This window comes from Canis lupus, chromosome X (genome assembly GCF_048164855.1).
Source record: "Canis lupus baileyi chromosome X, mCanLup2.hap1, whole genome shotgun sequence".
In the NCBI taxonomy this organism is placed as follows: domain Eukaryota; kingdom Metazoa; phylum Chordata; class Mammalia; order Carnivora; family Canidae; genus Canis; species Canis lupus.
Window position 1 is genome coordinate 76037902 of NC_132876.1, and position 16506 is coordinate 76054407.

Here is a 16506-nt window from a genome sequence, read left to right on the forward strand (position 1 = left end):
ATTTAACAATTCATTTATTCGTACTCGTCCTTAATAGTCAGTCTTCATATCCACATTTTTATTTCATCAACAATCATCTCAGACACACCCTCTAACAGGAGTGACTTAAAATATTACGACAGGAAACTATGCCATGCTTATTGTGTTTGAGATGATACATCAGGTGCTCTCTGAACTACAAAGGGTAAAAGGAAACCCTCTCATTACAAACTGACAAAGGTAAAAGGTACATTTCTCACAACACATGAACCACATATTCACAAATAGATCTGAGTTTAATACAAATGACATAATTCCTAGTCAACTACGGCTACTTTTATAACTTCATATAGATAAAGAATTAGGCTACAATGCACTATAATATTCGGTAGACTTCAGGGCCAGTATCCTTAGTACATCACAAAATACATTTTGATATCCCAAAGAAGCAAGACTTGCAAGTAGGCATTTTAAACATAACTAATCTACAGCTACAAAGTTCTACTCTTGATAGCATTTACCTTTTTGGGGAGTCTCCCAGTCTCCAAAGGATAAAGGCAGAGAGTAGAATCAGTATAACAACAACAAAAGGAATCAGTATAACATTTACACAGAAGTCCGTATTGTAAAAGCTATAAAGACTTGCAGCATAGTGGGAAGGGGCCTTCCACTCCTTCACACTGCATACAAGTTCTGTAAATTATGTGGCATATCTCTTGGTCCACTGTCTGGCTATCCTGTCATGTTCTGCTCTGTTGGTCAAATAATGAGTGGCTATGCTTCCAACCAGAGGATCCACAGGGTTGCAATCTGTCAAAAGAGAACAAATCGACAGCAAAATCTTTGAAATAGTCGAAGCAGGACTCCAGTTGTCTTTTAGGATGTCCAGACAGATGACTGCCTGACTGTTGATGTTGCAGTGATAGATTCTGGTGCAGAAAGTAACTTTCAGTGGTTTAAATGGATAATCAGATGAAAAAGTGATATCCAGAAAAAACACACCACCTTCATATACAGAACCTGGTGGACCAAGTATAGTCCATCTCCATTCATAAATGTTATCTCCTTTAGGCCCAGCACTGCAGTTAGGAGGAAGATCAAGAGATATTTCAGCTAGCTCCTTCTGAATTCTTTTAGCACTAGTGGATAACAGCAGTGGTTTTGCTAGAGAGTTTGGTGTTTTTCTTCTGCTGGGTGGCAGAAGGTTTTCTTTCTTCTTGTTCTTCAGGTTCTGGAGCGGCCGAGTCTCGCTGGTCTGCATCTGAACTACCACTGCCAGTGCTGGGGCTCTCATCATTGGACCTTTGCCTATCACTGGACATCTTGGTGAAGTTATTTCTTGGAAAACTCGGCCGCCTGCCTGGCCCGCTCACACGCCGCTACCAAGCCTACTTAGTTTTTTTAAATTTTTCTTCTCTTTGGTTGATTCTGCTCTAATATTATTACTTTCTGTAGATTTGGGTTAACATTTCCTTTTTTTTTTTACTTCTGTGACGATAGCTTTGGATTTTTGATTGGAGATGATTCTTTTTAAATATAAGTGGTCACAGCTATCAACTTCTGTCGTAGCACTACTTTTACTGTGTTCCATAAGATTTGGTAGATTTTGTTTTGTTTTGTTTTCTCAATATGTTTTATAAGTCCTATTTTCAATTCTTCAGTCTATCAGTTGTTGAATACTGTATTGTTTACTTTCTACGTATTTGTGAATTTCTCAGTTTTCTGTCTGCTACTGATTCATTCCATTATGGTTTAAAAAAAGGTATTTTGTATTATTTCCATCTTTTTAATTTTGTTCTGTGGCTTAATATGTGGTTTATATTGGAGAATATTGCATATGCACTTGAGTAGATTATGTATTCTGCTTTTCTATATGTTTATTAAGTCCAATTGTTCAATAGTGTTTTTTAAGTCTTCTGCTTCTTTATTGATCTTTTGTTTGGTTGTTCCATCCATTATTCAATGTGATTATTAAAGTCTCCTTTATTGTTGTGTTCTTGTCTTTTTCTCCCTTAAATTCTATCAATGTTTGCTTCATTTGTTTATTGGTTCTGATATTTGGTGCATATACATTTATTATTATATATTTCTGGTAAATTAACTCTTTTATTATATAATGTCCTTCTTTGTATTTTCTGTTGAACTTAAAGTCTGTGTTGTCTGATATTATCAGACCCCTGCTTGCTTGTGGTTCCCATTGGCATAGGATTTTTTTCATCCTTAGAGAGAGAGAGAGAGAGAGAGAGAGAGAGACAGGCAGAGGGAGAAGCAGACTCCCTGTGGGGAGCCCTATGTGGGACTCGATCCCAGGATCCCAGGACCATGACCTGAGCCAAAGGCAGACACTCAACCACTGAGGCACCCAGGTGCCCCTTTAAGTCCCTTTTAAAAAAAACAATATTATGCCCATCTGTGTTTTCTATTCAGGAGTTTAATCCACTTACATTTAAAATAATTATTGATGGTGAAATAGTTACTACTGTCATTATCTTAATTGTTTTCTATATACTTGGTATGTTTTCTGGTCCTCATTTCCTCTCTAACTGATTTCCTTTATATTTTGTTACTTTTCTAGTGTTGTGCCTTGACTCTCTTCTCATCTCCTTTTATGTGTATTCTATATACATTTTCTTTGTGGTATGAGAAATATATAAAATATCTGAAAGAACAATATATTTAAAATGAATAGGAACTCAATTTCAATCACATGGAAACTGTTCTTTACAGTGCTGCCCCACCGACTTTATGTTATTGATAACACAAACTACATTTTTATATTTTATGTACTCATTACATATATTTTCAGTGCTTTCTATGGCTTTGGTTTTGAAATTATATTCCAGAATTAAACACACCAAAATTGGCATATACAAGATTCTCTATTTATTCATATATTTACTTCATCTGAAAATTTTATATTTTCATATGGCTTCATGTTTTTATCTTGTGTCCTTTTATTTCAATTTGAATTCAACATTTCTCATAAAGCAACTCTAGACTTAATGAATTCCCTCATCATTTGTTTCTCCAGGAAGGCTATAATTTCTTCATTTCTGAAGCACAGGTTTACCTATATCTGTACTCTGGGCTGAAATTTTGTTCTTTCATCTTTTAAATATATGACCTCACTGCCTCTGGCCTGCATGGTTTTTGCTTATAACTTCATAAAAGCTCCTTTGTACATGACACATCACTTTTCTCTTGCTGCTTTCAAGGCTTTCTTTTTTCATTTGACTTTCTACTATTGAAGTGTGTCTCAATATGGGTCTCTTTGGGGTGGAATGGGGGGAGGCTGGGTGGATTAGTTGGTTAAGCATCTGCCATTGGCTCAGATCATGATCATGGGGTCCTGGGATCTAGCCCCACATCAGATTCCTTGCTCAGTGGGGAACCTATTTCTCCCTCTCCCATCAGCTCCTGCTCTCTCTTGCTATCTCTGTGACTCTCTCTGTGTCTCAAATACAAAAATTAAATCTTTAAAAAAAACCCAAATGTTTAAAACATTGTTTAGGGATCCCTGGGTGGCTCAGCAGTTTAGCGCCTGCCTTCGGACCAGGGCGTGATCCTGGAGTCCTGGGATCAAGTCCCACATCGGGCTCCCTGCATGGAGCCTGCTTCTCCCTCTGCTTGTGTCTCTGCCTCACTCTGTGTGTCTCTCATGAATAAATAAACAACAAAAAAAATTTTGTCCCTCTCTCTCCCTCCTTCCCCCCAGCTCTCTCTTTCATTTGACTGCCTAGCAAAATGTTGTCAATTTGAAAAAATTTTAATTCAAGAAACCGAGTTTTTAAAAATTTCTTCTTTTGCATTTTTTTCTCTATTTTATTTCTATCATAATATAATAGTTTTCCTTCCCTCTGCTTTCTTTATGTTGAGTTTGCTCATTTATTTTAGTTTTTTAGTGTGGATTTGGGGGGTTTGATCTGAGATTTTTATTATTTAATAATCTAGGATATCAGAGGTGTTAAATTTTTCTTAGATCTTTTTTTCTTTCCTTTTCTTATTTTATTTATTTATTTATGTATTTATTTTCTGTATATTTTTATTGGAGTTTTGTTTGCCAAAATATAGCCTATCACACAGTGCTCATCCCGTCAAGTGTCCCCCCTCAGTGCCTGGCAACCAGCTACCCCATCCCCCTATCCACCTCCCCTTCCACTACCCTACGTTCCTTTCCCAGAGTTAGATGTCTCTCATGTTCTGTCATCCTCTCTGATATTTCCCACTCATTTTCTCTCCTTTCCCATTTAATCCCTTTCTTTTTTTTTTTTTTAAAGATTTTATTTATTTATTCATGAGAGACACAGAGAGAGAGAGAGAGGCAGAGACACAGGCAGAGGGAGAAGCAGGCTCCATGCAGGGAGCCCGACGTGGGACTCGATCCTGGGTCTCCAGGATCACACCCTGGGCCGAAGGCAGTGCTAAACCACTGAGCCACCCGGGCTGCCCGTTAATCCCTTTCCCTTTTTTTTGTATTTCCTGTGTGAATGAAACCATATGTTTGTCCTTCTCCGATTGACTTACTTCACTCAGCATAATACCCGCCAGTTCTATCCACGTTGAAGCAAATGGTGGGTATGCATCACTTCTAATGGCTGAAGAATATTATATATATATACTACATCTTCTTTATCCATTTATCTTTCGATGGACACTGAGGTTCCATCCACAGTTTGGCTATTGTGGACATTGCTGCTATAAACATCAGGGTGCAGGTGTCCCGGCGTTTCACTGCATCTGTATCTTTGGGGTAAATTCCCAGCAGTGCAATTGCTGGGTCCTAGGGTAGTTCTATTTTTAACTCTTTGAGGAACCTCCACACAGTTTTCCAGAGTGGCTGCACCATTTCACATTCCCACCAACAGTGCAAGAGAGTTCCTCTTTCTCCACATCCTCTCCAACATTTGTTGTTTCCTGTCTTGTTAATTTTCCCCATTCTCACTCCTGTGAGGTGATACCTCATTGTGGTTTTAATTTGTATTTCCCTGATGGCAAGTGATGCGAAGCATTTTCTCATGTGCTTGTTGGCTATGTCTACGTCTTCTTTGGTGAAATTTCTGTTCATGTCTTTTGTCCATTTCAGGATTGGATTGTTTCTTTCTTTGCTGTTGAGTTTAATAAGTTCTTTATAGATCTTGGATACTGGCCCTTTATCTTGAAATGTCATTTGCAAATATCTCCTCCCATTCCGTAGGTTGTCTTTTAGTTTTGCTGACTGTTTCTTTTTGCTGCACCGAAGCTTTTAATCCTGAGTAAGTCCCAGTAGTTCATTTTTGCTTCGGTTTCCCTTGTCTTCATAGATGTATCTTGCAAGAGTTTGTGCTGTGGCTAAGTTCAAAACGGGTGCTCCCTGTGTTCTTCTCTAGGATTTTGATGGATTCTTGTCTCACATTTAGATCTTTCATCCATTTTGAGTTTATCTTCATGTCTGTTGTAGGAGATTGGTCTAGTTTCATTCTTCTGCACGTGGCTGTCCAATTTTCCCAGCACCATTTATTGCAGAGTCTGTCCTTCTTCCAGTGGATAGTCTTTCATGCTTTGACAAATATTAGATGACCAGAGTTGAGGGCCCATTTCTGGGTTCTCTATTCTGTTCATTGATCTATGTGTCTGTCTTTGTGCCAGTACCACACTGTCTTGATCAGAGCTTTGTATTGCAACCTGAAATCCGGCATTGTGATACCCCCGACTCTGGTTTTCTTTTTCAGTATTCCCCTGGCTATTCGGGTTTTTTTCTGATTCCACAGGAATCTTAAGATGATTTGTTCCAACATGGTATTTCGATAAGGATTTATTTGAATGTGTAAATTGCCCTGGGTAGCATTGACATTTCACATTATTAATTCTTCCAATCCAGGAGCATGGAATATTTTTCCATCTCTTTGTGTCTTCCTCAATTTCTTTCAGAAGTGTTCTGCAGTCTTTACCTCTTTGGTTAGGTTTATTCCTAGGTATCTTATGCTTTTTCGGTGCAATTGTGAATGGGATTGAGTCCTTAATTTCTCTTTCCTCATTCTCATTGTTAGTGTATAGAAATGCCACTGATTTCTGAGCATTGATTTTGTATCCTGCCACACTGCTGAATTGCTGCATGAGTCCTAGCAATCCTGGGGTGGAGTCTTTTGGGTGTTCTATGTACAGTAACATTTTATCTATGAAGAGTGAGAGTTTGACTTCTTCTTTGTCAATTTGAATGCCTTTCATTTCTTTTTGTTGTCTGATTGCTGGGCTAGGAGTTCTAGTACTATGTTGAATAGCAGTGGTGAGAGTGGACATCCCTGTCTTGTTCCTGAATGTAGGCTCCCAGTGTTTCCCCATTGAGAATGATATTTGCGGTGGGCTTTTCGTAGATGGCTTTTAAGGTGCTGAGGAACATTCCCTCTATCCCTACATTCTGAAAATTTTTAATCAGAAATGGACTGTATTTTGTCAAATGCTTTCTCTGCATCTATTGAGAGGATCATATTATGGTTCTTGTTTTTTATCTTGTTCATATGATCTGTCACGTTGATGGCTGTACGAGTGTTGAACCAGCCTTGCATCCCTGGGATAAATCCCACTTGAATAATGTTCTTAATGTACTGTTGGATCCTATTGGCTAGTATCTTGTTGAGAATTTTTGCATTTGTGTTCATCAGGGATATTGGTCTGTAATTCTTGTTTTTCGTGGGGTCTTTGTCTGGTTTTGGAATTAAGGTGATGCTGACCTCATAAAATGTGTAGGAAGTATTCCACCCCTTTCGATCTTTCGGAACAGCTTTAGTAGGATAGGTATTGTTTCTCTTTACGTGTTTGATAGAATTCCCCTGGGAAGCCATCTGGCCCTGGACTTTTGTGTCTTGGGAGGTTTTTGCTGACTGCTTCAATTTCCTGCCTGCTTATTGGCCTGCTCATGTTTTCTGTTTCTTCCTGTTCCAGTTTTGGTAGTTCGTGGTGTTCCAGAAGTGTGTCCATTTCTTCTAGTTTGAGTTGTTTCGAATTTTGTGAGGGATGCTTGTATGGCGATGTATTTCCCCCTCAGGACTGCTTTCGTTGTATCCCAATGATTTTGAACAGTTGTATCTTCACTCTCCTTAGTTTCCATAAATATTTTTAATCCTTCTCTAATTTCCTGGTTGACCCATTCATCTTTTAGCAGGATGCTCTTTAATCTCCACGTGTTTGATTTTCTTCCAAATCCCTTCTTGTGATTGAGTTCTAGTTTCAAGGCATTGTGGTCAGAAAACATGCAGGGGACAATCCCAATCTTTGGGTATTGGTTGAGACCTGATTTGTGACCCAGTATGTGGTCTATTCTTGAGAAAGTTCCGTGTGTACTTGAGAAGAATGTGTATTTGGTTGCGTCGGGATGCAAAGTTCTGTATATATCTGTGAAATCCCTGTGATCCAGTGTATCACTGAAGGCCGTTGTTTTTCTGGTGATTTTGTGCTCAGAATATCTGTCTGTTGCAGAAATTGCCTTGTTGAAGTCTCCCAGTATTAGTGTATTATTATTTAAGTATGCGTTTGCTATGGTTGTTATTTGATTGATATACTTGGCAGCTCCCACATTACGGGCATAAATATTGATGATTGTTAGGTCCCCTTTTTGGATAGATACTTTAAGTATGATATAGTGTCCCTCTTCATCTCTTACTACAGTCTTTGGGATAAACTTTCATTTACCTGAAATGAGGATTGCTACCCCAGCTTTCTTTTGAGGACCATTTGAATGGTCAATGGTTCTCCAACCTTTCATTTTCAGGCTGGAGTTGTCCTTAGGTCTAAAATGAATCTGTTGTGGATAGCCAATAGATGGGTCTAGCTGTTTTGTCCAGTCTGAAACCCTGCATTTTCGATGGGATCATTTAACCCATTCATGTTCAGAGTGAGTATTGAAAAACATGAATTTAGTGTCACTGTAATAACTATTCAGTCCCTGTTTTTGTAGATTATTTTTTTGTGCTTCCTCTTTCTTTTACAGGGTCCTCCTTAATATTTCTTACAGAGCTGGTTTGGTGGTCACATATTTTTTTCAGTTCCTGCCTATCTTCGAAGCTCTTTATCTCTCCTTCTATTCTGAATGAGATCCTTGCTGCATAGAGTCTTCTTGGCTGCATGTTCTTCTCATTTCGGACCCTGAGTATATCCTGCCAGTGCTTTCTGGCCTGCCAGGACTCTGTGGATAGGTCTGATGTTAATATAATAGTTCTCCCCATATAAGTTAGGGATCTCTTGTCTCTTGCTACCTTAGGATTTTCTCTTTATCTTTGGAATTTGCCAGTTTCACTATTAAATGGTGAGGTGTTGAATGGTTTTTATTGAATTGGGGGGGGGGGACTTCTCTATCTCCTGGATCTGAATGCCTATTTCCCATCCCAAGTTAGGAATGTTCTCAGCTATGATTTGTTCAAATATGCTTTCTGGCCCTCTGGCCCTCTTGGCGCCCTCTGCAACCCCAATTTAATGTAGATTTTTCCTTCTGAGGCTGTCATTTATTTCCCTTAAGCTTTCCTCATGGTCTTTTCATTGTTTTCTCTTTTTTCCTCAGCTTTCTTCTTTGCCATGGACTTGTCTTCTATGTTGCTCACCCTTTCTTCTACCTCATTAACCTTCGTCTTTAGGACCCCCAGTTAGGATCTGGTCTCATTTAATTGATTCTTAATTTTGGCCTGATCGGATCTAAATTCTGCAGTCATGAAGTTTCTTGAATCCTTTATGCATTGTTCCAGAGTCACCAGTAGCTTTATATTCATGTTTCTGAATAGCTTTCTGACATCGAATTGTAATCCAAATTCTGTAACTCTGTTGAAAAGAGTACTGGTTCTGATTCTTTCTTTTGAGGTGAGTTCTTCTTTCTCGTCTTTGCTCAGTGTAGAGTGGATATGTGAGCGGGCTGAGTCAAGAATATCAACCACTTCCTATGTAAATTTCACGCTAGATGATTCTGCTGAGGTCAGAGACCAGATATTGAATACAGAAATCAGAATGAAATAAAACCAAAGGATCAATAAAGTGAAAAACAAATTTTAAAACACAGTGGTAAAAAAATAAAAGGCAAAGAATCCCAAAGAGCAAGAGGGAAAAAAAGAAAAAAGAAAAAAAAAGTGGAAGAAAAAAAAAAGAGGGGGTTACTGGGAGATGGTGGTGGTGATGAAGTTGTAGTGGAGGGAAAATGTAGTCAACCTGAGGGATTTTAGAGGGTAATCCTCTTGTTTCTGAATATATGAAGTTCTCTATGGTAGAAGTTGCTAAGTTCCAAATCCATATAAACCAGAAATACTTGTGGAGGACCCCAACATTGACCACCAAAACATAAAAGAGATAAAAGATGGGCCAGAATGAGAATTAGAAGTCTCACAGAATGAACCAGCATGGTATACCACTTGGTTCTGGGTGAATGCCAGTCATGTTTTAGAAGGTATTGACTTCTGCCATTTTAGAACCAAATGAGTCAGAGAAAACAAAAAATATAAAACAAATATATCTTGTGTATGTCCCAAAATTAAGTTCAATATGTTGAGGGGAATCTAGAAGTGGAAAATATATCTAGGACCTGTAATTATAGAAGTATGGAAGTCAAGAAGGAAGAATCTTAAAAATGAAGAGGTGGTAAAATATTGTAGTTAAGGTGGGAAAAGAGTAAAAAAAATTGGAAATTTACAGTCTGATATAAAAACGAATTGTACTGGAAAAAGGAAGAAAAAAAATAGAAAGGGTACCCTCTGGTTCCATATACTGTAAATCCCTGAACTTGTCTTGGAATTTTCCAGGGCTGCTTGGTCAAGAACTTCCTCTTCCCCTGTCCTTCCAGCTGGTCTTCTGGGGGAGGGGCCTGCTGTGCTGATTCTCAGGTGTCTGCACCTGGGGGAGCTGCCACGCCCCCTGCAGGTGCTGGGCTCAGTGGGCGCTGTTTACCCTGTGAGTCCTCTGTTCCCTGGTGGCCATGTCTCTCCCAGGCACAGGGTGATACCAGGAGGAACAACCATACTGCCAGCGGCCAGGTCTCCACCTCTGGAGTCATCTCCCCCCCCCCCCCAGTAACTACTGTAGTCTCGCAGTCCACACTGGCCTAGGTGCTCCTGGGCCAACATGGGTGCACTGATCTGCACAGCTTGGGTGGCGGCCAGTGGCAGAAGAGTCCTCGCTGTCCTGTGCCCTCCCCGCTTCCGCCTGTCCTGCGGGGAACTCAGGATCCTGGGCTGTGTCTGCTCGGCTCCCTGGGACCCGGGCCCTGTGCTGCTGGAATCGCGCTCCCTGGGTGCGCAGCTCTGGAAGGCAGCAGGGTGCAGACGCCTCTACCCAGAGCCACTGCAAGACTGATCAACTTCTCCCGGATGCCCCACCAGGTGCATGCCCCAGCCCTTTACTTAGATTGGCCCACAGACTGGGGTGCACTTTACTCCGGGGCACACTTCCTCTATTAGTTACTAGGAAACTGGAGGCTCCACTGTCCCTCCTGCGATTCTGCTCGATTTCCCTGCTAAGCGCCTTTCGGTCTGTGAAGAATCCCGTGCCCATCTTTTAAAGCTCCTGCTTCTCTTCTGCATGTGGATGTCCAATTTTCCCAGCACCATTTATTGAAGAAACTGTCTTTTTTCCAGTGGATAGTCTTTCCTCCTTTGTCGAATATTAGTTGACCATAAAGTTGAGGGTCCACTTCTGGATTCACTATTCTGTTGCATTGATCTATGTGTCTTGTTTTTGTGCCAGTACCACACTGTCTTGATGACCACAGCTTTGTAGTACAACCTGAAATCTGGCATTGTGATGCCCACAGCTATGGTGTTCTTTGTTAATATTCCCCTGGCTATTCGGGGTCTTTTCTGATTCCACACAAATCTTAAGATAATTTGGTCCAACTCTCTGAATAAAGTCCATGGTATTCTGATAGGGATTGCATTAAATGTGCAAATTGCTCTGGGTAGCAATGACATTTTCACAATATTAATTCTTCCAATCCATGAGCATGGAATATTTTTCCATCTCTTACACCATACACAAAGATAAACTCAAAATGGATGAAAGATCTAAATGTGAGACAAGATTCCATCTAGAATTCTAGAGGAGAGCACAGGCAACACCCTTTTTGAACTTGGCCACAGCAACTTCTTGCAAGATACGTCCATGAAGGCAAGAGAAACAATAGCAAAAATGAACTATTGGGACTTCATCAAGATAAGAAGCTTTTGCACAGCAAAAGGAAGAGTCAACAAAACTCAAAGACAACCTACAGAATGGGAGGAGATATTTTCAAATGACATATCACATAAAGGACTAGATTCCAAGATCTATAAGGAACTTATTAAACTCAACAGCAAAGAAACAAACAATCCAATCCTGAAATGGGCAAAAGACATGAACAGAAATCTCACAGAGGAAGACATATGCATGGCCAACAAGCACATGAGAAAATGTTCCGCATCCCTGGCCATCAGGGAAATACAAACCAAACCACAATGAGATACCACCTCACACCAGTGAGAATGGGGAAAATTAACAAGGCAGGAAACCACAAATGTTGGAGAGGATGTGGAGAAAGGGGAACCCTCTTGCACTGTTGGTGGGAATGTGAACTGGTGCAGCCACTCTGGAAAACTGTGTGGAGGTTCTTCAAACAGTTAAAAATAGATCTGCCCTACAACCCAGCAATTGCACTGCTGGGGATTTACCCCAAATATACAGATGCAGTGAATTGCCGGGACACCTTCACCCTGATGTTTAATAGCAGCAATGTCCACGATAGCCAAACTGTGGAAGGAGCCTCGGTGTCCATGGAAACATGAATGGATAAAGAAGATGTGGTATATGTATACAATGGAATATTACTCAGCCATTAGAAACAAGAAATACCCACCATTTGCTTCAACGTGGATGGAACTGGAGGGTATTATGCTTAGTGAAATAGGTCTATTGGAGAGGGACAAACTTTATATGGTCTCATTCATTTGGGGAATATAAAAAATAGTGAAAGGGAATAAAGGGGGAAAGGAGAAAAAATGAGTGGGAAATATCAGAAAGGGAGACAGAGCATGAGAGACTCCTAACTCTGGGAAACGAACAAGGGGTGGTGGAAAGGGAGGGGGGTGGGGGTGACCGGGTGGCAGGCACTGAGGGGGCACTTGATGGGAGGAGCCCTGGGTTTTATGCCGTATGTTGGCAAATTGATCTCCAATTCAAAAAAATATGTAAAAAAAAAAATAAAAAAATAAAGACCTCTGTCCTTGGAAAAAAATAAATAAGTAAAGTTCCTGCTTCTCCAGGACTGGCCTTTCCTGTCCCAGAGGCTTTCACTACCAGGCTTTTGCCTGGGTCCTCGTGGGGCCCCTCCGCCACTTGATTCTTTTTTATTTTAGTTTTTCTGCCTTCCTACCTTGTTAGAAGCGAAAACCCTTCTCTCTGTAGCATTCTGGTTCTTCTCTCTTTAAATCTCAGGTCGAATTTGTACGTTTTCAGGATGGTTTGAAAATAATATAGGTAATTTGGTGGGGCCAAGTGAATTGAGGACCCTGACTCCTCCGTCATGTTCTTAGCTCCAATTTTTTCTTAGTTCTGCTTTTCGTGCATTTTGTAAGTTTTAGTTTGTTGCATTTTTTTTCACCTCAAAATATTTTGTAGATCTCCCTGTGATTTCTTCTTAATCCCGCTGGTCCATGAAATGTGTTTTTTGAGGCACCTGGAGTGCACAGTCAGTTAAATGTCAGACTTCTTGGTTTTGGCTCCGGTCCTATTCTCAGGGTCCTGAATTGAGCCCTGTGTCGGGCTCTGCACTCAGCACAGACTCTGCTTAAGTTTCCCTCTCCCTCTCCCTTTGCTCCTCCCCCCCATGTTCACGTGCCTGTGCTGTATCTCAAATAAATAAATAAATCTTTTAAAAAATGTTTAAAAGATCTCACTCTAAGTACATGGAATGTAATTCCATGCACATTCTATGATTTCAAGAATTTTAAATTTATTGGTAATTGTTTTGTGTCCTAATGTGTATCCTGTCCTTCAGAGTGTTTTATGGGCCCTGGTGAAATATGTCTATTTCAACCTTTTGCTGTTTTGGTTTTGGCTTCATCTGTTCTGGAGCTCTGTGGCTAAGTGCTTATATGTTTATAATTATATTTTTTGAGGGATTGCCCTTTTTATTATATAATTACTTTTTTCCTCTTTTATAGCCTATTTTCTATTTGCATCTGTATACTAGCCCAGCTCTCTTTAGTTTACTGTTAGCATGGAATATTTTCCATTCTTATAGTTGCTTTTTTTTCATTCTTATAGTTTCAACCAATTTGTGTCTTTGAATGTAAAGTGAGCTTCTGTTGAACCGTATATTTTTAAATTCATTCCATCAATGTCTGTGTTTCATTTGGAGATTTTGAAACCCATTTACATTTAATGTTATTACTGCTATGATGGAATTTAATCCTGCCACTCTGCTTTTTGTTGTCTTTATGTCGTATATCTTTTTCTTTCTATGTACCTCTATTGCCAACTTTTTGTAAGTAGATATTTTCTCTTGTGTCTTTTTAATTCCATTGTCCCTTCCTTTATATAGATTCTTAAGTTTTTGTTTAAATTCCAGTGAGTGAATACAGTGTAATATTAGTTTAACATAGTGTTTCACCATTTCAAGTGTACTCTTTAATCCTCATCACCTGTTTACCCTATCTGCCCGCCCCCCCACCTTCCATTCTGGTAACCATCGGTTTGTTCTCCTTAGTTAAGAGTCTGTTTCTTGGTTTACCTCTCTTTCTCTCGCTCTTCCCCCCCCCCCCGATCATTTATTTTGTTTCATAAATTCCACACACGAGTGAAATAATCTGGTATTTGTCTTTCTCTGACTTATTTCACTTAGCATAACACTCTCTAGCTCAATCCATTTGAGCGACATGGATGGATTCGTTTTTATGGCTAAGCAGTATTTGATTGCATGAGCATACCATATCTTTATCCACCTATCAGTCAAAGGACACTTGGGCTGTTTCCATAATTTGACCATTGTAAATAATGCTGCGATAAGCATTGTGGTGTGTGTATCCATTTGAATTAATAGTATTGTATTATTTGAGCACCTAGTAGTGCAATTGCTGGAAGGTAGGGTAGATCTGTTTTTAACTTTTTGAGGAATTCCATACTATTTCCAGAGAAGCTGCACTATGTTGCATTCCCATCAACAGTGCAAGAGGCTAGTCCTTTCTTCACATCCTTGCTACCACCAATTGTTTCTTGTCTTGTCGATTTTAGCCAATCTGACAGTGTGAGATGATATCTCATTGTAATTTTGATTGGCATTTCTGTGATGATTAGTAATGTTGAGCATCTTTTCATGTGTTTGTTGGCTATCTGTATGTCTACCTTGGAAAAGTGTCTATTCATGTCTTCTGCCCATTTTCTATTATTTATTTATTTATTAATAATAAATTTATTTTTTATTGGTGTTCAATTAACCAACATAGAGAATAACACCCAGTGCTCATCCCGTCAAGTGCCCCCCTCAGTGCCCATCACCCATTCACCCCTATCCCCCACCCTCCTCCCCTTCCACCACCCCTAGTTCGTTTCCCAGAGTTAGGAGTCTTTATGTTCTGTCCCCCTTTCTGATATTTCCCACACATTTCTTCTCCCTTCCCTTATATTCTCTTTCACTATTGAATGAGAACATACATGAATGAGAACATACAATGTTTGTCTTTCTGCCCATTTTTGAATCAGATTACTTATTTTTTTGGGACTTGAATTTTATAAGATCTTTATAGATTTTGGATTCTTTATAGATTTTGGATCAGATATGTCATTTCCAAATATCTTCTCCTATCCTGTAAGTTATGTTTTAGTTTCCTTGATTGTTTTCTTTGCTGTGTAGAAGCTTTTTTTCTTTAATGAAAACCCAACAGTTAATCTTTCTTTTTGTTTCCCTAGCCTCAGGAGACATATCTAGAAAGAACTTGCTAAAGCCAATGTTAAAGAAGTTACTACTTATGTTCTCCTCTAGGATTTTTATGATTTCAGGGGTCACATTTGAGTCTTTAATACATTGTGAATTCATTTTTGCATACAATATAAGAAAGTGGTCCAGTTTAATTCTTTTATATGCTGCTGTCCAGGTTTCCCAACACCATTTGTTGAGGAGACTGTCATTTTCCCATTGGATATACTTTCCTGTTTTGTCAAAAGTTGGCCATATAGTGTGGGTTCATTTCTCAGTTTTCTATTTTGTTTTATTATTCTATGCATCAATTTTTATGCCAGTACCACACTGTCTCGATCACTATAACTTTTAGTTTTTTATAGAACTTGAAGTACACAATTGGGACGCCTCTAGCTTTGGTTTTCTTTTTCAAGGTTGCTTTAGCTATTTGGGGTCTTTTGGTGTACTGTACAAATTTTACGGTTCTTTCCTTCCTCTAGCTGTGTGAAAAATGTTTTTATTTTGATGGCAATATAATTAAATTTATAGATTGCTTCGGGTTGTATAGACATTTTTACGATACTTGTTCTTCCAGTGCATGAGCAGGAAATGTCTTCCCAATTCCTCATATCACCTTCAATTTCTTTCATCAGTGTTTTATCGTTTTCAGAGTACAGGTCTTCCATGTCTTTGATTAGGTTTAACCCTAGGTATCTTATGGGTTTTGGTGCAATTATAGATGGGAACAATTCCTTAATTTCTCTTTCTGCTGCTTCGTTATTGGTATATAGAAATACAATAGATTGCTGTACATTGATTTTGTATCCTACAACTTTACTGAATTTGTGAATCAGAGCTAACATTTTTTTTTTTGGTGGAATCTGTTGAGTTTTCTACGTAGAATATCTTGTCTGCAAAGAGTGAAAGTTTGATTTTGTCCTTGCTGATTTAGATGGCTTTTATTATTTCTGTTGGATGATTGCTGAGGGTTGGACTTCCGGTACTACGTTATAAAACAGTGGTGAGAGTGGACATCCCGTCTTCTTCCTGACCATAGAGGGAAAGTTCTCAGCTTTTCCCCATTGAGAATGATACTAGCTGTGGGATTTTTCACATATGGACTTCATGATTTTGAGGTATTTTCTTTCTATGCCCAGTGTGTTGGTGGTTATTATTATTTTTTTTAATCAAGAATGGATGTTGTACTTTGTCAAGTGCTTTTTCTGCATTCACTGAGAGGATCATATGGTTCTTCTTCCTTTTATTAATATGGTGTATCACATTGATTGGTTTGTGAATGTTTAGCCCACCTGGCAATCCAGGAATAAATCCTAGTTGATCATCATGAATGATTCTTTTAATGAACTGTTGGATTCTATCAGCTGGTATCATGTAGAGAATCTTTGCATTCTTGTTTACCAGGGATATTAGCCTGCATTTCTCTTTTTAACGGGTTCTGTGTCTGTCTTTTGTAACAAGGTAATGCTGGCCTCATAGAATGAGTTTGGAAGTTTTCCCTCCATTTATATTTTTTGAAATAGTTTGAGAAGAATAGGTATTAACTCTTCTGTATGTATGTATGTATGTATGTATGTATGTATTTTGATCATCTGGTTTTTATTTCCAGGCAATCTTGTTACTTCTCATTTATC

General features: G+C 39.1%; 1 pseudogene; it reads right to left on the reverse strand.

Annotated features, from left to right (window-relative positions):
- Positions 1-622: 622 nt before the first annotated feature.
- LOC140628804 (ubiquitin-conjugating enzyme E2 E3 pseudogene) lies at positions 623-1316 on the reverse strand (annotated as a pseudogene).
- Between the last annotated feature and the right edge of the window lie 15190 nt (positions 1317-16506).